The sequence below is a fragment of the Struthio camelus genome, chromosome 18, assembly GCF_040807025.1.
Source record: "Struthio camelus isolate bStrCam1 chromosome 18, bStrCam1.hap1, whole genome shotgun sequence".
NCBI lineage: Eukaryota > Metazoa > Chordata > Aves > Struthioniformes > Struthionidae > Struthio > Struthio camelus.
In genome coordinates this window covers 3,747,386-3,772,977 of record NC_090959.1, presented here as the reverse complement: position 1 = coordinate 3,772,977, position 25,592 = coordinate 3,747,386, and the positions used below count along the sequence as shown (strand labels likewise).

The 25,592-nt window shown below is 39.4% G+C and overlaps 1 protein-coding gene across 3 annotated transcripts in view; it reads right to left on the bottom strand.

The window, feature by feature from the left end:
- The window catches only part of ITCH (itchy E3 ubiquitin protein ligase), a 66,526-nt gene extending 41,294 nt beyond the window's left edge, over window positions 1–25,232 (bottom strand). The window contains exons 1-2 of one of the 3 annotated variants that reach the window (XM_068912910.1): window positions 25,112–25,199; window positions 9,794–9,902 (exon numbers count right to left, since the gene is read on the bottom strand). The gene's annotated coding sequence lies outside the window, so the exon portion shown is untranslated. Of the gene's footprint in view, window positions 1–9,793; window positions 9,903–25,111 lie in introns of all 3 variants that reach the window. The other 2 variants (XR_011135379.1, XM_068912911.1) reach the window with 2 other exon arrangements.
- Window positions 25,233–25,592: the final 360 nt, after the last annotated feature.

Genomic DNA, 25,592 nt, shown 5'->3' with positions numbered 1-25,592 from the left:
GCTGACCTTAAGATACAGAAGAAATATGTTTATTATACTGAATAAATTTGATGCAAAAATAGCACTCATTTAAACCATTGTGCACTTTTGAAAAAAGTATTTACAACTGCATAGGAAATTCCCATCACGATCTCAGAGATTAAAAATAACCCGATTCTTTTTCTGCAATTCCAAAATTTGCAACTCAGTCTGAAATGATTTACCCTTCTTCTCCATTCCCATCAACAGCAATAAGGATTTAGCCGTTCCTGGGCAGCCACAGCCTTGGGTTTATCTACAGCTGACTGGAACGAAAATGGCCTACACAAAAGTTGTAGGGGAAAAGCAGAAGTCCATTTTTGAAGCATACACAACATTTTTTCATCATAACTAGGCTGGGAACAAGACTTTCCATGCAAGCCTTTGTATCAGTTCCATTAAATTAATTTTACCTGCAACTTTAAAAATCAAACTGGATAGCTCTCACACACAAACTTCTACTATGATATTTTTTTCTTGGGTGCTCAAGGAAACAGAGTTTAGTTTACATTTTTAGTGAAAACATAAAATTGTGTGTGTGTGTGTTCGCGCACATGTTTATATAACAAAAAAATTAAATAATACTGATTGTTTTAAACACTTATTGAAATGGATTTTTATTAAAATATTGGCAATATTTAGGATTCTATCAAAAGAAAATGTGATTGCAGACAAACAGATGCGTGAGCGACCAGACCTTCACGCACACAGCTACAAACATCAACAAGTGTTTTAACTATACTACATTTCCAAACCCTTTACCACTTGAAAGGAATACAATGATTGCTTTGAAGCAACATTACAAACAATGATTTTATGAACAAAAGTGTCATTCAAGAAATCTTTAAAAAACAGGGGTATCAGCTTTATAAATTCATTGTAATGCAAGAAGTACTTCCATGAGTTGGAACTAATGAAGCACTATTTCCTAAAAACTGTTGTTTCTAGACAATTGAGAATGGCTACTCAAGTTATTTTTCTGTAGCAGAAGCAAACAGAAACACCTCTTCGTAAATCTTTTTAGTATCGGGGGGTGGGGGGAGAACTATAGCGAGCTCATACTATCATTTTTCTCCCAGTTGGGGAAGACAAAAGAGACAGGAGAAAAGACATTCAGAGCATGATTGTGTAAGCTTAATTTTCTGAGGAAATGAATTAAGACTACAAAAATTGTTTGGCATATAAAAAAGATATAACACCACAGCATAATTCAGGGCTGATATTTTCAGTCAGAAATAATCATTCAAACGCTCACAGGAATGACTTCAGTGGCTGTGTACATCCTCCCAGTTGGATTTGTTTTTGTAACACGCTGCAGTAAAGAGTAGATTATTAGATAAATCTTGCTGCATTTGTCCCTGTTTATATGGTCCCAGCAGAAAATTGCACTGAACTACGCAGCAATGCTTGTCGATTTTAAACCATCTGACAACCTTCAATTTTAAGCAACCTAGTATTTTCCACTGTTTTCAAAGAGCTGAAAGGCAGCTTTCATTATTTTTCCTTTGTGTATGTGCATGCAAAAGGAACCAGGAACCGTTACCATTTTAAGACGGCTGGCAAAGAGAGATAGCGGCTGTTGCCATCAGCCAACAATAGCTTCAGAAGTTTACATTTCACTTTTGGAAAAACAAACTTACTGAAATAAGTACGGTAGCATACAAGGCCTAGGGAAGAACACAAGAAGGGGCTGACATGCCAAATAGAGTCCAGGAGATCACAGAACCGGAGCTTCCTCCTGGTCCTGACAAAGAGTGAAGCAACGCCAGCTAGCAGCCGATCCTACCCTCTCTTTCCTTCAAGTGACCATTCTGTGTTGCCACTCCACAGGGCTATTAAGTCATAATGAAATCAATTCACACATAGTGCTTCATACCTCAATTAAATCAAACTCAATGCTATGATTCAAGGGCAATCTCCTTAGGTTTTATCAGGTTGAAAAACTATTTGAGGCTTTGGTTGTTCAATGCAAAAAAAAAAAAAAAAAAAAAAAAAAGGGTCTCTCCTCTCTACTTTTGGAGAGAGCAGTACAAAAGCAGATACTCGGAATTCATTAAACTCATGGTATGAAGAAAATAGGGGAAAATAAAAAAAAGCAATAAACATGCTGTGGATAGTTGCATTCAAATACAAGTAGCTATAGTATTTTTGCACAGTTAATAACATCTTGGCAACAAAACAAACTACAGTTATGTTGTGCAGATTCAGAAACTGCATATGCCACTGCTGGTGTGCAGGCAAGTCTGAACAACCACGACGACTTGAAATAACTCTGCCTTAGAGTAATCAAGTTGGTCCACAAATCCTTTTGGGATTCAGAGTTCTTTCACTTCCCCCTCCAGCCTTAGCTCTTTCTTGGAAAGCCTCCCCTAAGGCATGAACTGATGCTGTTAGGCCAAATTACATCCTCTTCAGTGGCACTTTAATCCAAGACAATAAATTTCAATATCCAACTTTGTGCAACGGGGAGAAAAGGAAGAAATTCCAGATGAACGCAGCCCAGATACTGCCAACACTGTCAGAAACGAGAGGTCCTCTCACCTGTTTTTCTTTTAGCAAATCATGAGAAGAAGTGAAGTGAAGCTTTAAGCCCTTCTTCATTGAAACAAGGGTAAGAAAAGGGAAGGAGCTTCTCACCACACAAAAACAAGGAGGTATTAATAGAAGAAAAATGCTATCTAAGGTTTTAAAGATATTTAGGTAGTGTCACACCAGTTTAACTTGTGAAATTATTCACTAAGAGGATTAATCTGTTAAACAACTGACTTAGATAAGAAGGTAATTTTATGTTATATTTATTTGAATGCACAGAAGCCATAACTGTGTGAGAATAAAATTTTATGGCTGCATATTATTAATGCATAGCTTTGATAATATGCTGTATAGGCTCTTTATAATGCAAAAAGTACTGTAATAATTGCACATGCTTGGCCTCTGTAACATTTACAGTGTTAGTTTAGTAATCGGTTTTAAGAACATGGACTGAATTGCTCTCTTTCCCTCAAATTTTTGGACTAGTAGGGCCTTCTTTATACAATTCCAGCACTGCTATCATTATGTAGTCCTTAGAAGTGTACTAATTCAAAAAGTGTATTTACTACTTACCATTTTACTAATGATTCAGAAAAATATTTGCAATAATGAAAAAATACTACTTTAATTACAATGAGTAATTTTTAAAAAAGTAGCATACACAGGAATACAGACTTTTGAAATAAGTGTAAACCACATGAAATTTTGTTTAAATAATTGCATGTCAGATGTGACATATCTACATCTCTTTTATGGCAGATCAGTTTTTAACCAACAGGTATGTAAGTGCATTATATACAAGTAAGAAGAGACTAGACTATATATTTCAAAGAAAGTTCAAAGTCACTTGGCTAATGCTGATAGTGCACTTTTTTGTGTGTAAGAACTCAAACAAAAACATCGTGCCCCACCCCAAATACTGAAACCTCTCCTTAACTGCAGTCTTGCACTGTGGAAAAGTACTTGTCTATTAAAGGTTGAATATAATTATCTAGTAAGTCTAAGCAGACAGTTAGTTTGGTAACTTTTTTTTTTTTAAAAGGAAAAATTGATAATAAATTCACAGCTATTTTAACAGTTCAAGCTTCATCCTAAAAAAAAAAAAAAAAAAAGTTTTACAAACTCTTTTTCTCTTTTTACTGTTTTACATTTTTCTTAGCTTTTCCTTAAAATAAGCTTTAAGAAACATGGTCAGTTTTGCCCAAACAAGAACTCATACAGAAGAAAAATAACTGTGAGCTATCAACAAGGAAGAAAAGAATAGACACGGATTATAAGACTGTTGAGCAGAGGTTGGAAAGTGAAGTAATTATGAGTTTTTGCATCAGGAAATATTTGTAGAAGGAATGGAAACAAAGAGGTTTAACAGCAGAACGCAGCTTAGCTTCCTTAGCCATTACTGCATGTGTGTGGCGCTACCCCAATTCACTGAAAATAAAGCAGTCTCTGCCATAATATATCTGCTGAAATGTAAAATCCAGATGCCTGAATTGTTTTGAGCAGATGGGAAATACAGTGCATACTGAGTCCAAAAATAGATTCTAGGCTCGATTACTGACTTAGTAGCTCGAGCCTCATAATTCCTCAAAATAACTTTGCATTCAGAATATTTTCAAGATAAAAGTAACACTACAATTTTATTACAGATATTTAGAGCAAATCTGTAACTCTCACTACACAAGAACTCTATAACTTCCATAACAGAACCTAATAGTTATACCATACATCTTCCCCATGTAATATCAGCAGTGATAGATCATATTCATGTACAACTCAAGGATTTTAAATTGAGTACACTTTAAACTTTTTCAATCGGTCGAACCATAGACACAGAAGCAGCATCACAAAATAGATTCACATTTCAAGTGAAAACGCTATTGTTGCATAGGCAAACATTGCCATACCAACTTGGCTTTTAGCTAGCAAAAGCAAGGAACCTATAAAACAGATTTCCACGAGTGCTACGTGAACCTGACAGGGATGCAAGGTATGGAAGCGTGTGCTAGCAATGCAAGTAAGTTCATGATGTTATATTTCTGCTGCTATCAATAATTGTACAAGCTAGATTAGAGCCAGCACCGATATGCCAGCTAACATGATAGGCACGGCTTCCTTTTGCTGTATATATATTTAGTTTAACTATTTACAGAGCTAACATACAGGCCACTGTTCTGATAAACATTGTGAAGTGCAGATTCAAAGACAACACTGAACATCTGTCTCCCGTAACCTCCTCACGGACAAGCTGATGTAGTACAGACTAGATCAGCAGGCTGTGAGGTGGACTGAAAACTTGCTGAATGGTAGAACTCGGAGGGTTGTAATCAGTGGCACAAGGTCCAGTTGAACGCCTGTAGCTAATGGCTTTCTCCAGGGGTCAATACTAGGTCCAATCCTGTCCAACTTATTCATCAGTGACCTGGATGAAGGGTCAGAGCGCACCCTCAGCAAGTTTGCTCATGATACAAAACTGAGAGGAGTGGCTGATACACCAGAGGGCTGTGCTGCCATTCAGAGGGAGCTCAACAGGCTGGGGAGATGGGCAGAGAGGAACCTCAAGAAGTTCAAAAAGGAGCAATAACCCCATGCATCAGTACAGGCTGTCTGAATACGAGAAAGAAATTTTACTGTAAGGGTGAGAGCGCACTGGAACAGGTTGCCTGGTGAGGTTGTGGAGTCTCCTTCCTTGGAGATACTCAAAAGCCATCTGGACAGGGTTCTGGGTAACCTGCTAGAGGTGATCCTGCTTGAGCCAAGGGGTTGGAGTAGAAGAACTCCAAAGGTCCTTTCCAACCTCAAGCATTCTATGATTTCAGAGTGAATTCAATATACTAGCTAAAAATAAAGTTTTGTAGGAAATACGTTTTAATCAGTTTGGGAAGTAAGTCGAGTGACACGACCTTCAGAAGTTTTGGTGATGAAAAAGCACGGTATATAAACTATAAAATATAGGGGAAGAGCTGCTCAACTTCTGTTCTTTCCCTACCATGGGCTGGCTACTGAGAAATCCTTGACATTGAAGTAGACCCTCTATCCAGTCTGCTATCTTAAAAATTGTAAGCAAGTATTTTGCAGTTTTGCCATCTAATTAAAGTATACAATACATATGATCTATTGTATTTTTTGGCTCAACACAGGAACCACTTTCCTTTTTTAAAAATCAGTCTACTTACAGACAATCCTTCTTCCGCTCTTAAAAAAGTACCGTAGTATATCAGAGTCAGGAATTACATCTCCTTTAAATCAAATAGCCTAACTAATATTTTGTGAGTGGGAGTATCTGAATCTGTTCTAGATTACTACTGGCCTGAATCTTCTATTGGTATGAACCAAGATTGGCATGAACTAAGATGAACTAAGATTGGTATGAACAAAGAAAGAAATGCGCATGCAAAAGTATCAGGAAAAAAAACAAAAGAACAAAGGTTAAAAGAATGGCCTTTATTGGTAACAAGGGACACTTCTTGCAGCAGTAAAACTGAGGAGTGTGATCATGTCAAGAGCAGAGCGTCTTTACTCTGATAAAACTACAGCACAGATGACTGGCTAGCAGAAGAGCCAGTGCTTTAAAGCAACAAGGCAACAAGGTTACAGCACACCACATACGTCATTCCTTTTCCTGTTAGCGCAAAAAGAAAAACATAGAGCAGCTATAAAGATGCATACATTCCAAATAAGGAAAAAACAAGCAGCAAGCATTCGCCTTCACTGCAGATGTATGGAGGCTGAAATAAGCAAGATCCCTGAAACCAGGACTACCCTGTAACAGCTACTGACTCCTACAGGGTTTAAAAGATTTATCCAAAGAGTAGTTTGTTGTCACCAAGAGGAATGCAAGAGATACGCTAAGCAGTTGCCAGATGGCATTAGGTCCATCTTCCATTTTGCCCAAAAGTAATGCTGGCTCGACTACCTGATACCTGAACACAGAGAAACAACCCAGTGCTTGCGAGTATACGAGCATGAGAGAGTGAACACATGAAATCTATGAGAACGTGAGCGGGTAAAATAAACTGACTTAGAGACTTTCGAAGTAAATTACACAAAGGGCATCTGACAGGTCTCACACAGTTTGCTTCTAGCTCACCAGTTTGCTTCTAGTTACTAGTTTCTGTTATACTAGTTTTCTGCAACCTCATGCAAAGAGTGAACGATCATCAGTCTGCAACCATATCAATATCCTAGACTAGGACCAAAGATGGCTCTAGTCTTTGCATTACGAATAGACTAAAAATTGTAGTGGTGAAGGACTAGAGAACTACCAACAACTTCACATCTCTTTCCTAAAAAAACACTGGGACAATTACTCCTGCAAGACTAATCCTTAGGGCTGACTCCTTGTTTTTTTCCTAAATATCTACATTGATATCCACCTCAAAAAGGAATTTAACATGGGAAATGTTCTGAATCCAAAGTTTCTAAACTGGAAAAGATTAGAAATATTTAACCTGGCTGTCAAAATAAAGAGACTGCCCACAGAAAGGCAAAAGAAGTCTGGAAACATTGTAACCAGATACCCAGCTGACATTCACATTGTAACTTTTTACCCTAATACCTAGTGATCACCAATGTTCCTTATGCAAACCACACAGGTTAGAAAAACTGGTCCATCAACTTAGATCAGCAGAGAAAAATGCTTCCAGTAGCGCTGCTTGCAATCTAAACTAAACTATGTCTTCAGGCCTCCCAAAGACTTGCATCAAAATTAAACAGCATTCATTCATTAGCATTTCTGTGCACCCCAAACCTGCCTGTATAACTACTATCTCAATAGAAGTATTATAGCTGACCTTTTTTCTGTATACATGTATTATCTGATATTGTGGGGGGGGGGGGGGGGGGAAGAGAAATGTGAAGAAACAGTATTGCAACATGTAAAGTTACAAAAAAATACATAATTTGGTAATTTCCCCTTTCAGTAATATATCGCGATTTCTTCATCCATAAGCTGTTCTCAAAGACACTAAAAATGGGGCAGGCAGGAAAGACAGACAAGGGACAAAACAGGCTTTGCTGCCAACTCAGATAATTTGCCAATGAATTTCCTATAATTGATTTTTTATTCTTCAGAAATAAAAGGATGTTAGCTTTACGTTGTCACATTTGTTCACATGGGGAAAAAAAGACAAAAATGTACACGAATATCATATGCCTTTTGCTTCATTCAAAGAAGTCTGGCAAGAAAAGCCACTGCAGAGCTGCGCAAGATAATTAAAACCATTTGTGAAAACAAAGAGATAGTCTATTTTTATTTCAGCTGTTTCCTTGTTATGGTGAAATCCATTTCAAGGAAGACAATAATTCGTATATGCAAACCACTAAGCTGAAACTGGTTTGCTACTGCAATCTTAAAGAGAGCGTTACCTAAAATGGCTGGCTCTTAAATATCAGAGTGGGAAAACAAGATATATTAAGCTTGGCATGCTTTCTAACACAAAATAGATAGTATTAAAGTATTTTTAGGTATGCAAAAGGGGAATCAGTGAAACCGATACCTTCATAACTAGCAAAAGTTAAAGCTTTTTTTTTTTTTTTTTAAACTATGCTGGTGTTACTGACATTAACCTATCAGACCTCCTGCATTTTACAAACCACAACGTTAAATAATTCATTTTGGCCTTTTCTAGCTCAAAAAGAAAAAAAAAAAGTATATCGTTATAGTTTCAGTAACACAGTACTGCATTGACTCAAAGCTAAGAATCATCTTAATACTTATGGGATGAGTTTTCATGAAAATTTTTTGTCGTTAGTGCACATCCACAGCAATGTTACCAATTCTGGACTGGGAAGTAAGCAGCCACCTTGCTACCCTCAAGGCAAGATAAATTATCCTTCATTCAAGAAACCAGGTATTCAAGTTTTATCCCTTTTCTGGCTGAAAGTACTCAAGTGTTGTCAGGGCTGAAAATACACTTGCAAAACAGAAGTTTGTTCATAAGAGTTTGTGCTCTTTTATCCATTTCTTAATAGGTGAAACAATTTTTCCAAGGCTCCCTCTTTGAGTAGCCTACTCTATATGTCAAGATTTTAAGATCAGTGTTGGTTGACCTTTTTTGATGGAGAAATAAATCCCTATATATCTGACTGTAGAACATTTTGAATTATTCAGAGATGATTAATCAAACTTCGCCCCAAATCTGCCTCCATAGCAGCTGGTCTACTGCGAGTACAGACGATTACACTACATTTATTTATGGACAGTGTAAAGAAAGTTCACCTTAAATTTATGCAGCTTAAATTCATGATCTGAAAACTATCGGCAGATAATATGATTAGAGAGTTACTGCCTTGAAGAGGTGAAGGCTCCAGAACTGGCAGCGACTGATTATATTGTGGACCAAGTTCTCAGAATGAGCAATATTCTTAACTTCTGGTAAGAAAGTATCCTTCCTAGCACCTTCAAATCCCTAAGTTTCTCTGACCTTATGCAATTCCTTCCAGGCTCTTATTACAGATCTCCGATAAAAAGGTGTCAAGTCCCAGCAATCAGAACTATCACATCCTGCAGAAATTAGATATAGTGCTCCCTTCTAATTCTTCTACTTCTGTGCACCCTAAACTGCCTCCTATATCAAGTTTTGTGGAAAAACAGTTCTCTGAAGAAAAAAAAAAAAATCCATGCTGTACCTGCCATCCTTCTTGAGAGAGAAGGAAAAGACAGTTAAAAAGTAAAATAGCATATAGTTTTACAGACTTGTGTTGACTGAACCCTAATGGGCAAAACTTTTTTTCTGTTTCACTTTATTCTTTCAAAGAAAACACTGTTATATTTCCAAGTTTCTGGGGAAAAAAAAAAAAAATCTAGAAAGCATAAATCACATTTTCCAGTAGCAACCCTGGAAGAAGATTTTCCCAGGTGAAAAGCAGCTAGCATGCCCATATAGTTTATAAGCAGTCATTGTTAAACTGTGCACTAACAGTAAACTGATCGGATATCTGCAAGCATTAGTACTTTCTTTGATTAGCAGCTGTTTTACAAACATAATATTCTACAGCATACAGCCTTGGCTACAGTTTACCTAAATAAGATTCCACTGCAACTGTAGAAATATATATATTTGTTTTACAGCTCCGAGGTTATGCTTCTCAATACCACTCTACATAAATGTCAACACAACTTAAGAGCATGAAATAAATTTCTAAGAGAACAAGCTCATGACAGTTACAAAAAAAAAATTACCAAAAGCAGCAATATTTTTAATTCCATCTAGTTTATAATATCTCATTTAGAACTACAACTTACTTCTAAGCTCTGAGGTTAAGCAGTTTCTACAAAGCCAAATCCTAATCTCCAGCACCTCGGTCTAATATTAATGTCGGTGTTGATAGCAGGAAATCATTTTGGACTTTACCTGGAAAGCATGAAAAAAGTATTTTAAAGAAATTCACCCTGTCTGCTCCTGCCTTTTGCTATAGCAGGGGGAAGGAAGAATTTATCTGGAGGCCCTCTGCTTTATCACTACTTTAGCCATATGACACAGTAGTGAGAAGAGATGGTCACACAAATCCACAGGCCATAAGCTACTTATTCACTGTTTTCGATTAATTTTTAATTAGCGTAATGCAATAATCTTAATATTTTTGCTCTGGGCAATCACATTAAGTCAAAACTTTAAGTTATTCCCTCCCCCTCTACCACCACCCCTTAAGCAAACTTCTTCCTTGAAACCCATTAAATGATGATCGCCTGGAAAAGATATTTTAAATGACTTCCCTTTTTTCTGTCTTGTAGTAGCTTAACAGTTTTACTGAAAAACAAGAAGTTAGTAGTAATAGACAGGAAAAACAGTAATGAACACTTCCATATCTAAAACAGAAAGAAATGGAAAGTTAAAAAGTTACTTCATGTAACACACGTGAACAAAACAAAAAGATAAAAAATACCATACACCATAAAACAAACCAAAAATTTTGCCTGCTGTGATCCCAAGTGCCTAGAAAATGAAGGACAGGGAGACAAAATACGTGGAAAAGTCAGTGATTCTAAAGCAACGGTAGAAAGTCTTGTGAAAACTTTCACACAGGGTGAGAACACAAGTTTGCTTCATTTTACTCTTAAACGTTTCTGAACGTAGTCTAAACAACTGTCAAGAAACATTTATATCTCCTCTCTTAGAAGCTTCTTCCTTCTTATCCTTTAGCTCTTCCCTATTCTGTGCATATTTAAAAATACTTCATCTAAAAATGAGCTGAAAATAATGTAAATAAAAATGTGTTATTGAAAGACCATATGAGGAAACAAGGGTATCTTAAAAGGAGAACACAATTCTATGAATCATTTTCTAATTTCCTCCCAAGTGTTTTTTTATAGAATCATAGAATAATTCCGGCTGGAAAGGACCTCTGGAGGTCATCCAGTCCAACGCTCTGCTGGAAACAGGGCCAACTTCAAAGTTAGACCAGGCTGCTCAGGGTCATATAACAATGTTACTAACTCAATACATTAAACCAGTAGGCAAGATACAAGTTGTAATAAAGATATCTCAATAGACATTCAAGTTTCCTGGTATAGTAACAGTGAAGAGAATTGCTCTGTGGTTTTATACAAATGCACATCCTATTTTCTGAGCGCATAAATGCACACAAATGCCTTACGCTCCTAACTTATACTTACTCCTTATATTCTTGATCAGACTGCTTTTCTAATATCTGAAGTAAAAATCTACAAGTTCAAAAAAAAAGTATTCTGTGCGGCAAGACAAACAATTTAAAATTAAATTGTGTAGCAAAATCTAAATTATTTTTAGAAGTACAATATTTTTTCAACATAAGTTCAAACATTAACTTCAACTGGTTTTCAATTTAAAAACAGAACAGCTTCCAAGCTAACTCTTTCTCAAGCATTCTCCAGCTCACCGCTTTCCAAAAATAATTCCAGGTTTAGTAAACGTAATATTTAGTAAATGTCCTTCAACACTTTAGGATGCATGTTTCTCTGCATCTTTTATTAATAAGAATTATAAAAAACACATACAAGTACTTTAAGTACTGCTTACCAATAGGGGGTTTTGGCTTGTTTCTTTATTCTTTCTAAATAATTTTATTGCGGCTTCATTTTCCACACTGTTCATTATCGTACACATTCATGGGGAATCAAAAGAATTCCTTCCTAATGGTTGTCTTTAAAAACAGGTCCATCCATTACCTTTTAGCTTGTGTTAGCTTATGGTGTCTTCTTATGGCCTCTTAGCTTCAGTGAAGGAAATAACAAAACAAGTATCTATTTAGGCAGGTAAGTGTCCATTTTTCACATTCCCTGTTCCCATCTTTCTAACAATTCCTTGCACGTGCCTTTCAGACACGGTTTTTCTGCTGCTATTTTATTATGGTGCCTCCTACAATCTTTTGCCAGTGATGAGAGTCTTGAGGCTCTCACTGTATGCTCTTTAATCTGGCTTACTCCAGCTATGTCCACATCAGCAAGGAGTGCCATGTAATAGAAGCAGAGCTAGAAAGTGAGACAGGGTCGAGGAGCTACATCACATACATTTCTGGAGTTTTACTTTGGAATAGCTTTACTCCAGTCCCATGCCCCCCTCCAGCTTTGGAGCTCATTCCATCCAAAAGGAATTCAGCTACCACGACCCAAGATCATTTCACACGTCAAATCAAAGTGCAGTCAGTGAAAAATATCAAGAAATTCACTACAAAATTCCTTGGCCAAAATAAAATACAAATGCAGATGCATCCTGTTTCCCTTTCACCTATTCTGCTTTCTGCTTTAACATGCATTCTAGCTGTAACGGTAAACCTCAGCAGGGGTCAGTTATGTCCACTAACTCAAAGCTACATTTTTTCCAATGACTTCTATTCTTTATTCAGTGAATGCAGATATAAATATTTTCATATGTGATCATACTTAGTTTGTTTCAAAAAAATTCTACCTTTCACTCGGTTTTGAAAGTCTCAAAGTTTCACCTGAGACCATTAAGCAGAGGCTTCCTTCTCTCCCTTTCAGTCTGGAGGTGCTTTCACAGAACATTTTCCTTGCTTTACAGCTATATAGAGAGGTGACCCCACGGTTTACCGCTTTCCTTCATCACTGGGATAGATCTGCTTTTCTCCTTCTTCTACACACACTCTAGGCTAGAAAACTACTGTCTCTACAAAACTACTGAAAAGACATGAAAACAGTTAAAAAAAATAAGTGAGTAACAAGAATCTTTTCAGTTAAATTGATTAAAATTGTATTTTGAACATACATCTACTTAATCTGAATGACTAATACAATAGGCGAAGGAAAGTTCTTTCACAAAGCACAAAACATTTGTGTTTTCAAATTGAGTGGCAAATCCGATTTCTACTCAGACCTAAGCAATTAACTAGAGAGAGCTGGACCACAGAACTACTTGCTTCGCATGGAATGAAGACCAGTAACCTGAGTACCACTACCCACGTAAATGCAAATACTTGCTTTTATAAAGAGGACAAATTTCAGGAAGCATTAAGCATCTACAGAGATGCTGAAAAAGGGAGGGTTTCCCCCCCCCCCTCATTCATTATGTGCACAACAGATACAATCACATGTCAAACAGTTAAAACTGCTGCAGTCGCGTTTGAGAGCAAAGACCATGCTGTGCCCTTTATAAGTGGAAAGGTCACTCAACTCCCTCTGAGTGACCCTCCAGGTTCCTGAAAGCTTCCTAAGGACCGGAAGAAAGCAATTGTCGCTCCTATCTTCAAGGAGGGCAAAAAAGAGGATCTAGGGAACAACAGGCTAGACAGCCTCACCTCGATCCTGGGGAAGGTTGGGGAGTAAACCCTCCTAGAAGCCATTTCCAAACATATTAAACATAAGCAGGTGACTGGGAGTAGTCAGCTTTGATTTACAAAGGGAAAATAATGCCTGACCAACCCGAGAGCCTTCTACAATGAGACAACTGGCTTGGTGGAGGAGGGGAGAGACATGGATGTTTACCTTGACTTTAGTAAGGCTTTTGACAATGTCTCCCATAATATCTTCAAAGAAAAACTGATGAAGTACAGATTAGATCCCTGGACTGTGAGGTGGCCTGAAAACTGGCTGAACTGCTGCACGCATTGTGATCAGTGGCCAGCCCAACGAAGCCCAGTGGCAAAGCCCAGTTGGAGACCAGTCACTAGCAGTGTACTCCAGCGATCAAAACTGGGGCCAATACTGTTTAACCTCTTCGTTAGCGACCTGGATGATGGGAGCGCACTCTCAGTTTGCTGATGACACAAAACTGGGAGGAGCAGTTGATACACCAGAAGGCTGTGCTGCCATTCAGAGGGACCTTGACAGGCTGGAGAGATGGGCGGAGAGGAACCTCGTGAAGTTCAGTCAAGGGAAGTACAGGGCTGCGCATCTAGGGAGGAATAACACTGTGCACCAGTACAGGCTGGGGGCCAAATGGCTAGAAAGCAACCTTGCAGAGAACCACCTAGGGATCCTGGCGAACAAGTTCGTGAGTCAGCAACACATCTCTGGGGCAAAAAAAGGCAGCACCAGCCCTGTGTTAAAAACAGGGCTGCCAGCAGGTCAAGGGATGCAATCCTTCCCCTCTACTCAGCAATGGTGAGGTCACACTTAAGAGTACCGTGTCCCGTGGTGGGCTCCGCAGTACAAGAGTCGCGGACAGACTGAAGCAAGCACAGCAAAGAGCTACTAAAATGATTAAGGTACTGGAGCATCTGTCATACGAGGAAAGGCTGAGAGAGCTGGCATTGTTTAGCCTATAGAAGAGAAGGTTCAGAGGGGATCTTATCAGTGCATATAAATACTTGATGGAGGGGAGTAAGGAAGACAGAGCCAGACTCTACTCAGTAGCGCCCAGTGACAGCACAAGAAGCAAGAGGAACAATAAATTACATTACAGGAAATAACATCTGAACGTAAGAAAGCGTTTCTCCTGGGTAGGTGGTTGAACATTGGAACAGCTTGCCCAGAACAGTCACCGAGTCTTCATCTTTCAAGATATTCAAAAACCCTCTGGACATAGTACTGAGCAAGCTGCTCTAGCTGACCCTTTTTTGAGCAGGGGGGTGGTGTTAGACTACATGATCTCCAGGGTTGGTCCCTTCCAACCTCAACTATTCTGTGACTTCCCTAATAAACTCAGTCCCTCCTGTTGTACCTGTCCTTTTCTTCCTGCTTGTTCTTTCTCAGTGTGTATCTTGAGGCAGATTCCTCCTCTGAATAGGCATCAGTCAAGGTTACTGGCCTTTTCTTTTTTAAATTGAGGTACCGTTTCAGTGCCTAGTTATTGACAACAGCTTACCTTATTACTAGTCTCAGTAGAAAGGCACAGACTGCATAACTCAGTAACGCCTTCTACTTTAATTTCTCCAGCTTCTCCCGAGGCCTATATCCAAATCCATTGCACAAGCCTACACTAGGTATTTTTATGTCTTTCAAAAACTACCTCCAGTTACTTAATTGCTGATCCCTATGATAAAGGGCAAAGCAACACAGCTTGAATCAATCTTCTGCAAAATGTCCATGACCAACCCATACAAAGGTGTTAGTTAGCTTCTATTAATGACAATCAGGTAACATGAGGTTGAAAAACAAGTAAAAAGCAAGGCCAAATTCAACCATTCCCACAGAAAGAATGCGACTGCACACTTTATATATACACACTGCTTTCCTGATTATTTTAATTTTCTTTTGCCCAGATAAGTAACCTCATAAAACATTCATATATCACTGCCTTGGAACCTGTGGTATCCCTTCATTATTTATATAACATCAGAGAGGGGGAAGTCATTGAATATCATAGCTGATTTTCTGTTTACTCAAAAAGATATCTTTATTTTGTAATTGGCAAGAGTCTAAATTCTCCTACCTTTAAGAATTTTCTTCCTTTTGACTCTTATGGGGATAACTTTCCAGAGCAAGTCTGGACAGTTATTTATGTGTTGCTCTTTATCTCTCCCATGCACCTACAAAGCCTCTAGCCCAAGCTTTGCAATATCTTCAATCAAATCAATTACCCTATTTTTCATTAAGAAAAAAAAATCTTATGTGTTACTTTAATTTAGGCCGGAGAATCACTCAAAGCCTGTTCATCCTCCTATGATTTCTACAAGTTACTCCTGGATACCACACAAATCCTCCAAAGCTAAGTGGGAAAGTACAACAATACAGTTTCACTTACGATCATAAAGAACTATGCTGCCAAAAATCCCATTGATACATATAGGTATCTTGATCACAGAGTCATAATATAGCTGCGCACCAAGCTGACATAAATTCACATCAACGTGCTCTTCTACCAAGCTAACCTTATGGCTACAACATACCCACTGACATTCACCCAATTCACAGTTCCCAGTGTATACGCTTTAAATCAACTAACCTATTTGAGAAATACCCAAACGACAACACAGTTCACAGTAGCTAAAAAAGAGCAAAACAAAACTGCATAAAGAGGCTGAATTCATTAACCTTCATGAATAAGCTTCAGAAACACTGCAGAACCCCTTGCTTTGATTCTCGTGGGGAGGGAGAGAAAATAACGATCGGTATCAGTAGATATGTTGGAGCACTACTTGAATTTTAAATACATTTCAAAGGCATTACCTTTGAAGCATCTATAAGAATCTAAATATTATAGATAGTCTCTATATTATAAACTCTCATAGCAAAACAAGATACAAGGCTACCACCTTCTGCTTCACCACCCAGCTTGCAGCTTTTAAACAAGTAGCTTTAGAAGCAGTTACATATTCAGTTATTAACAACAGACGAAAGCATCTACAGAGCATCTACTGTAATCTGTGCCAGTTAGTTTCTCTTCCTTTTTACAGCTCAATGCTTGCTTGAACACATCTCCCCATTCCTGTCTCCGTGCTACCCTTCATCATCAATGGTTCATATACACCTTTATTCAAACAAACCTAAAGAAAGCTTTCAACCTTGGAGAGGTGGGAGGATGAGGGGGAAACAGCTTGACATTAAATTGCCGTTATCTGTATTCATTGCTAAGTATGAAAACTTCATCTGCTCTTACAGCTGTTTTAAAGAAAGTTTTAAAAAGTGGCCTTGTATATTGGCTACTGCCTTATAGAAAAAGAGCATTGCTTGATCAAAAATATTAGATCAGCAGTTCCACTGAAAGTTTATTGCTGCTTAAGATTACCATAAAACATCTAGATGTTGTATCCTACTCGTCTGTAAACCCAGAACAAATATGAGATTGTTATCTGCAAGACTGGAGTTTAGCAGATATCTTTATGATGCTTTTGAAAAAGTGATGCCTACATTAAACTAATTATGATTCTTTAATACGCTCTGAACTGTACAGCAGATAATGTCTGTTTTACGAGTGTTCCTCGGTACAGTTCCGAGAGGATCCAAGGAGCATGAAAATGCTGAACAGATTCTCACTGTGGGCACCTGAGCAATAAAGCCAATCAAAACAGACTGCATAGATTTGCAATTCAACTTGGCAAAATTCTTATCAAAGAAATGATGAATCATTCTCTACCACCAATGATATAACTGCAAATCCAAGATCTGCTGATTATTTGAAATTTCTTGAAGACCTTTGTCACCTGCTGCTTTATAACTGCTCCAGCAAATGCAGTGGTAGGAGAGAGAGTTTCTCTTGATTAACTTTGAGACTCAGCTAGAAGAACAAGAGTATACTCTGAACTATTGTACCCAATGCACTAAATTTCTCACAATTAACTGTTTACCAAGGTATGAATACACATGCATTGCCTCACAAGAAAAATAAGCTGCTTTTTTGTGAATACTTTTCTTCGGTCGTTTGCAGTGCTTCAGAGGAACTCAAACCAAGAAATCTATTATTTCACTTTATTGAAAAGAATATTCTTGTGTGCTAAACTCAACGCTACCTGGAAATAAAGATTGTGCCTTTCCAGCCTGAATTATCCATTACTAAACTACATAAATCAGAAAGAGATGTAACGAAAATGAGAATTTCTCACGAGTCTTCAGACTACTTAAGTAAACATTTAGTAGGAGTCACCGTCTTTTTTAGAACCACAAACCACTGCAAGTGAAATCTTTTCCCTCTTAAATTCTGGGGGGGATTATCTTCATGTTATCTAACTGCAAGAAAGGTCCATCATCTGCTTCTTGACGATCTTTTGTAAGTGACCAGATGGCAACATGAAAGCATAGCCAGGACTGGACAACAGAACCATCCCAAATAATCTGCAAAACGCAACTGCTTGTTACATTTCAGTCCACGCTTCCCTGAAAAATGAAACAGAAATTGTAGAAGAAAAAAGACAGCATAGAACTGCACCACTATTCCAATATTCTCAGCTCTTCCATCTCATTTGTCTTTGTGTTTTTACCAGAAGATAAAGTAGACCTCCCTTTCGAGATCTTGATCACCCTCTAGACCACCCGGAAGACTTCTGACAGTAGCAATAAATAAAATCCTTGAATGAAAATCTCAGTCTTTATGTCCTAGTTCTTCTGTATGAGAACCTGAAGAGTACATGTTTAAAAAAATAAAAGAACCAACCCCCACAGGGCTGTCTGCTAATAAACATTAATTGCATCCTTCAGTTTCAAAGGAATCGCCACACTACAGGTAAGTGACTTAAAGCCCACAGGCCTGATAATAAACTTAGAACTGGCCCCTAAACTAAAACTTGACAGCAAGCTAGAGGTAGCTGTACATTAAGAGCAACAGCAGTACAGTTCGCTTGGAAATAACACAACTACCAGTGGAGGCACAGAGAGTGAGATTTCGTAAGTCTAGGAAGCTGTTCTAGCAGCTTGATGTTGATGAAATAGTGGTCCTGCTTTCTCCTTCTACACACTTCCTCCTAGCTACAGCCTTTTCCCATCTTTTTGCCAATGTTACTGCTAAATTGACACTTGCTGAGCTGTTTCAATTCAGTAAATCCTCAGAAGGGAGGAAAAAGAAAAAAGAGCCTAGGATCCCCGATAATAGCAAAACACACTTTCAGATAAAACATTCAAAGGCACACCCTGGCAAAGTCTTCTATACTGGCTAACGTTTTATTTATGAGTATAATGCAGTGTGAACACACTTATTATAGCACACACACCTTTTCAGAGCTTAGCTTTTCATGCATTACGAGGCAAACCAAAAAGGTACACACATCCTGGAGTAAGAGGATAGGCCCATAGCATTATAATGCAATGAAATAACCTTTGTAATCAGCAAAACATTCTTCTGGATACAAAACCTAAGATTCCGAAGCCATTTCAGGATTTTTATAATAATTGTACTGTTAAGTTTTGTGATATTTTGTATTTATTTTGTAAAGCATCAGGAGCCTTACTGCGTTGACTATAAGGTATGAAAGCAGAATTATAAAGTGCTGAATTAACTATTTCAAAAACAGGAAGTGAAATTACAAAATGCAAAAAAATTTCAACTGTGGCACAGGTTCTCTCTCATTTTAGATCATACTCCTAGTAGTACTGTTTTTGAACTCCCTGGCCCTCCACCCTCGCATTATCCACCCTTAATTGCGAATTTCATTTTATTACAGTTCACTAGGAAGTTCACAGCTTTAGAGGGAATATACATTACTCTGAGTGTATTTTCACCTGTAATATCATCATGAGGAAGAGATCCTTTTTGTTCAGAAGTTCACATCCCAGATGGACAGGAAAGCAAGACTTTTCTGAAATGTTATCTTTTGCTTTAATAACTGTCAAATTATTACAACAAACTAACGACATAAAAGTCCTGTAGCTCTGAGGGGCTCATAAGGGGGGAAAAAAGGAAGGGAGAGGAAAAAAAAAATAACGACACTCCACACCTCACAGGTCTACGTTCCAAACCTTCAAATCACTGAGAATACTCAAAGAAACCACCAGCAATGTCAACAGGTTTCCCCACAGAGAAAATCCACCTGTCCAATTTAGATTTCAGAACAAGGGTTAAACACACTGATTCAATGGGTGCACAAAGAGAGGAACAACAAGAAAATCATTGCCTTGTGATAGCTTATTCATTGACCTGAACTAGATCTGGTTCAGGCAAATGTTTAACAAATGTAGTATTGCTCTGAAGATCGGCCATTCTAATATACAGCATATGCTACATTTACAAAAGACAAACATTTGCACTTATTTTGTGTAGATAAGAAGCATTCTACTCTTTCAGAATATTCCACAGACTTAAGATTTTTATATTAAACTATGACATTAAGAGTTTAAGTTATTGAACATTCAACAAAAAAATATTCTCATGTCTTACTGGTAAATTCAGCTTGGCAATGACATAAAGAAGTACGCCAATTATCCACAAGTACTGCTCATTAATCATAAGTTTTCCTCTGTACATTTCAGTGATGAACGCTTCTTAACTGGAGTAAGAAATACTACACATGACCAGTATTCACTAACTAAGCAAAATGTAAAAAATTGAGAACACACATGCCAACCTTTTAGCTTGGATAGCTATAATTTTAATGTAGAACAAGGTGGACAAGGTGTTTTCCTAAATCTTTGGCATTTCTCTCTTTTTTCCTGTTACTTTCAAACAGCTGAAGTAAGCAGCTTATTTGAAAATTATACTACTGATGACAATATGCGGTAGACGAACGGCATACATTTAGAAAATAGGCAGCCTTGCGCTAACCTTATACAAAAAAAGTCCAGTCAGTGCTGCACTGCTGTGTTTTTTGTTTTTTTATAATCTCCTAAGCTCCTGTATTTTCCTTTCCTCTCTTCCTTTAAACACTGAAGTACCCTTCTCCTGCAAGATCACCCCAAGAGGCTGAATAGCGAGAAAAGGATGTTCAACTTAAGATAAAGTCTAGTGACTATACGGCAGCTCATTGTTTTCACAGAAGTTACCAAGTCTGGTTACAGATTAGACCAATCATATCATCATATTACGAACATTTTTACATATTAATCATTAAATTTATCTAGTTTCTGAAGTGATATAATTATAGTAGTAGGAAATATATACATACACACACACACACACACTTGTAAAGACAAGTCCTGTGAAAAGGAATTAAACAGAGTGATTCAAAGGTCAATTAATCCAGGCCCTGACAAGCCAAAGTAAATACAAATAAAAATAAAATAAAAAAAATCAAAGTTCAGGAATATTTATAAAGAAAGAACTCGCTCCATCTAACTGTTCTGCAAATAAATCAAGAGAAGGGCAGCTCATGGCATCGGCAGAGCAAAAGTTACAGTATCAGGAAAGTACAAATGTGTTTGGAGCAACAGGACAATCCATTTAAGCACTGGAGAAATCAAAATTTGGATGTTCAACTACTCTGACAAGTAAGAGTAATGGTTATTAATACATAATTAAAAGGCAACTAGCACTGAGGACAGGAGCAGGCATGAGGGATGGATACTGACCAAGAAGTATGTTCAAAATTAATATACACCGTTCTTCCCTGTCTCAGTGCATGTTCTTCAACCTATTCAGTATCTAGTCTTCCTTAACTTATGTTATTGCATTAGAAGAAGCAAAGCTAAAAAAAGCAGTAACCACTCTACTCCATTCTCAGATAAAATTCTGCAGAGAACATAAGTGACTTGCAGAGCCAGAAGTTCAATCACAGTCATATGATACTGAAGGAATCACGAACAACTCACTTTATTTTTAATTCTAAGTAAATGGATAAGCTCCCAAACAGTCACAAATTTTATGTTCTTGATGGGTGTTTCATTACAGATGGCTATCCATTTGACCAATTAATGAATAAAGTAGGACCAGACTAATGACCCTTACTATGTCTTTTTCTATTCAAGAGCTCTTTAAACTTAGACTGAACTTTTTTTCTTGGTATTAAACCTTAGAAAGATTATCAGGTATCTACTAGCCAGAAGCTAATACTAACAGAGAAGAAGTATGTCTAAAGTGAAACCCTGACAAAAAGACCAATAATGACCTGTTAACAGAGAACATGAAGATTTTATAGAGGCTAATATTAATATTCTTCTTGAAAGCTCCAGCTTCCCTATCATGATCTGCCTAACCTGAAGCCCAAGCTCTGCACAGCTCTGGTAAAAGGCAGTGTCATTTTACTTCTCTTGACAAGAAACTGTTTCACACAATCGTACTTTAACAATCCACCCGAAGAAAACATGCCTTTTCCTGCTCAATCACAACTCTACCTGAATCTAATCTTTAAACTTCAAAATCGACCACTGAAAGGCAAACAAACAAGCAGTTCAGTTCATGAGTGAAACAATAGGCAGCTCCTACAAATACAGTTTAGAATAGCTTTGGCAAGTGGGTGGAAGGCAGACATTATCAGTTTCTAAATGAGAGGACTTTAACAAAACTTTTTTGAAAAAACAGCATATTAACATACTGCCAGCTTTTTAAAAATGATCTGAATAACCAGTGTAACAGCATCTAGTACCATGTTTCCTCAGAAAGGGAAAGAAAAAAGGAAAAAAAAAAAAAAGAAAAATCTGTCCTTGGTGTTTTATCGCTAAGTTTGTTCTGTGCACCTCTACAGTAAAAGTAGAAATTCCAGGCATAACTTAAGAGCTGGTCATATGAAATAGGGCCTCGTTTTTTCTAAGTGTTCTTTCCCAGTTTGTTATACTGCTTTCATTTCTGTGCATTGTAATTTGCAATACCGAGGAAGAAAAAGTAAGTCCTTCAGCTACAACAGCTCTGCACTATAATAAGTAAGACCACAGTGCTAGGCACTTACAAAAAATGCTCGAGTCCTTATTGCTTTATTATCTGGATGAGAGTAAATAAAAATCACCTCTCCATCTCTAAAACGTGGGCACAGAATCAGATAATTCAAACTATAGCTAAAGAATGAAAACAAGCAAGTAGATTGCCTAAAACCTTTAAAAATACTCATTTTATGAGCTAGCATAAAGTAAATATCTAGAAAAACAGAATACTCTCGAGCAAGATTATAATCACAGCTTGTCTACTTCCTCTTCTGAGGCAAACACACTCTTCAAAGCACTTCTATAGCTGGGCAAAGCTATATAAATGCTCTCCTCTCAGCTACGCACGCACGTTCCCTCTTCTTAGGTGTAAAGGCACAAAGTAGTTCCTCCTTCTAGATCTAAATAAAGCAGACTGACAAAAATTAGAACATTAAGTAAGCATAACTGGATAGCCAAACAGTGAGGCTTAAAAATAAGTAGCAACAGTGGTAGTACTCGCAGAAGTCTCATCATTATCCTTTACAATGAGTTTTTCTCCTCTAACTTAATATATTATTTTCCTTGTTTTAAAGCAGAGATAAAATTGTTTTCTGCTGCAATATGAAAAGCATTTTACCATGGTTGAATAAGTTTAGAGCTTTGCTTAAACAACTTCAAATTTACAAAATGTTTGTTTGGATGCTATCATCAACAGACATGAACTGGTAAGACTGTTGAGAAGTGATTTAACTATTGGGTATGCCACAAAATAGAAGGATATACATTTATTTTGCAAAACACTGAAGAAGCACATCTAGCTTTAAAGCAGTCCTAAGGACAAGCTTTCTTAAAAACAGTGATAGATGTAACCTCTACAACAGAGAACATTATGCTACTTAACACATATCCTCCTATTACCTCGCTTATTCTGCTGATAGCTTCCCCAAACCTTTTTGAAACTTTTAAACAAATAAACAAGACAGCTTCATATTTCAGGTCTGTTTCACCACAGAAGAAACAGAACTTTACACAGGCAGAGATAAGAGTGAAATAAAAGTGAGGTGATGTTGCTTAAGTAATAAATTCATATAAATAATCTTCTCTCAGTCTCTCTTAAGCACTAAAATAACTGTTTAATCTGTAAGAAGCTTTCAAAGTTAGCACTCAGAAGTCTCAGTGATTTTCCACTGCAACACCATCTTTCACATGTATTGGATCAGTTCTTTGCTTAAAAGATAAGAAAATTCACTTAGGATCAGAATGCTGCATATTATTCCGATGATTGCTTGGAAGTGAATGCATTCAGAGTGGTGATTAAAACTGTCAGTCAAACCACAACTAAGAATGCACACTAGACCAAGTTCAGATTTAAACAGCTGTAGCAAAGAGCAACGTAACTGTAATTAAATCAGAACTGCTTTAGACTTTCACTGTAAGAAGAGAGAACAGAGCCTTAAATTCGTGTTTTCAAACAAGATGCATTTTACAGCATTAAGTTTCTGAGAGCTGATGACAGATTCCGTTTGATGCTTCATTCCTAAACATCTATGCCTTTTTCAGATAGATTCAGTGGCTGGATCTACTGTCATACTGACTATCTTCTCATGAATATCAGTCCAGAATTCTCTGCTTTTCTCTATGAATAGAAGTGACAAGGTAGCAGAGATGGAAGAAAGCAATGAGAAACTCGCCAAAATAAACAATAATATCTTGCGAAAAGATAGTCTAGAAGGCTCTGGTTTCTGATTTCTTCAATTTTAACTAAGCTATAAAGATTAGTTTTGCTGGGGACATTTTCTGAAGCTTGAAGGGTAAAGGAAGTCATACAAATGACAACATACATCCACGTACTCCACTCGTTTTTCTCTCCGCATCACACACACACATCTGAAATTGTCAATTTTGGGTGACAAATTATAGCTATTAAAACAAAAATCCTCGGATTTCAGAGCCAACTAAACAAAGGCAGCCTTTATCTACATAAACCTCTTCTTCTCCTTTTACTTGGCTATTATTGCCACACAAGGTCAAAGACACCCATCTGGAAGTGGGAGGGTTAACAGCCAGAACTTATCAATGTTTCCAAAATAAAACGGTGGCACCAGTGCTGCCAGTCGGCTATGTTTACAAGAAGGAACACAGTTCAGTATAAACCTCCAGCTATGCTCACGCTTTGCCGCTCGGGATCACTACTTTAAGCCACGAGTGTACCTTGAGGAGACAAAGTGAACCCCTGCAAAACGGCGGCGGCAGCAGCAGCCTCACCTAGGCAGGGACCCCAAGAGCAGGGACGGGCTCCTCGGGGAGGGCTGAGCACAAAGGCTGGAGAGAGGGCTGCGGCGCGGAAGCTCTGCCGGAAAGCAAAGCCTCTGACGGGAGCGAGTCCCCAAAGCCCTCAGAGGGCTACAGTGTAGGGACGGATCTCAGCGGCAAGGAAGGCAGGGACTGACCGGGGAGGGGAGCAAACCCGATAGCAGAGAACCGGGGCAAAGCACGCAGTGCTGTGGGAAACGGCCGCCCCGGGCCGGGCTACGGGCAGCGGCCCCACCGCAGCTGGGCCGCGCGGCGCGGGCCGGCAGCGCCGGAGCAGGGCCCGGCCGCAGGCAGCCCTCGCGGCGGAGCGCCGGGGCCCCGGGACCGCCACCCGGTGCCCCGGGCCAGCGACGATGCTGCCGTGCCGTCCCGTGCCGTCCCGCCCCCCGTCGCGAGAGCTGCCTCCGCCGGGGCACGGCGAGGCAGCGCGGCGGCAGGGCAGGGCCCCCCGCAGCGAGGCCGGCTGGGGGCGAGAAGCCCCCCGAGAAGCCAGGCCTACGCCCGCCGGGGCCCCCGCGCCCCGCCGGCTCCGCGCCGAGCTGCGAGCCGGCGAGAGCAGCGGGGCCAAGGCCTCGGCCCGCGCCGCCCCGCGGGGTCCCGTTCCCACCACCGCCGCCGCCTCCTCCTGCGCCCTTGCCGCCTCCCCGCAGGGCGCGGACGTCCCGCTCCCCTCACCGGGCACGGCGGCGTAGCAGCTCCTCCGTCCGTCGGCCAAGATGGCAGCCGGTTCTGACCCAACCTGAGGCAGCGACTTTCCGAAGTCGGGCGGGTCGCGCGCACGCGCGGAGTCGCCCAGGGGCCGCGGCCGCGCGCTGACTACAAGTCCCGGCGTGCGCCGCGCCAGGCGCCGCGCATGCGCGCGTCGGCGTTCCGTTCTGAGGAGGGGAGACGCGGGCGGGAGCGGCTGGAGGCCTCGGGCGGCCGGGGCGGGCGGCACGGAGCCGGCGGGAGCGCGCGGCCGGGGCGGGCGGCACGGAGCCGGCGGGAGCGCGCGGGAGCGCGCGGCCGGGGCGGGCGGCACCGCTCCGCTCCGGTGAGGCTCCGCAAACAGCAGAGACCCTCCACCCGCCTGGGCCTGCTCCCCCTGCCCGCGCCACAGCTGTGCGCGCGCATGAAGACACCTGTGCGGCCGTACAGATACATACGTACTTGAAAA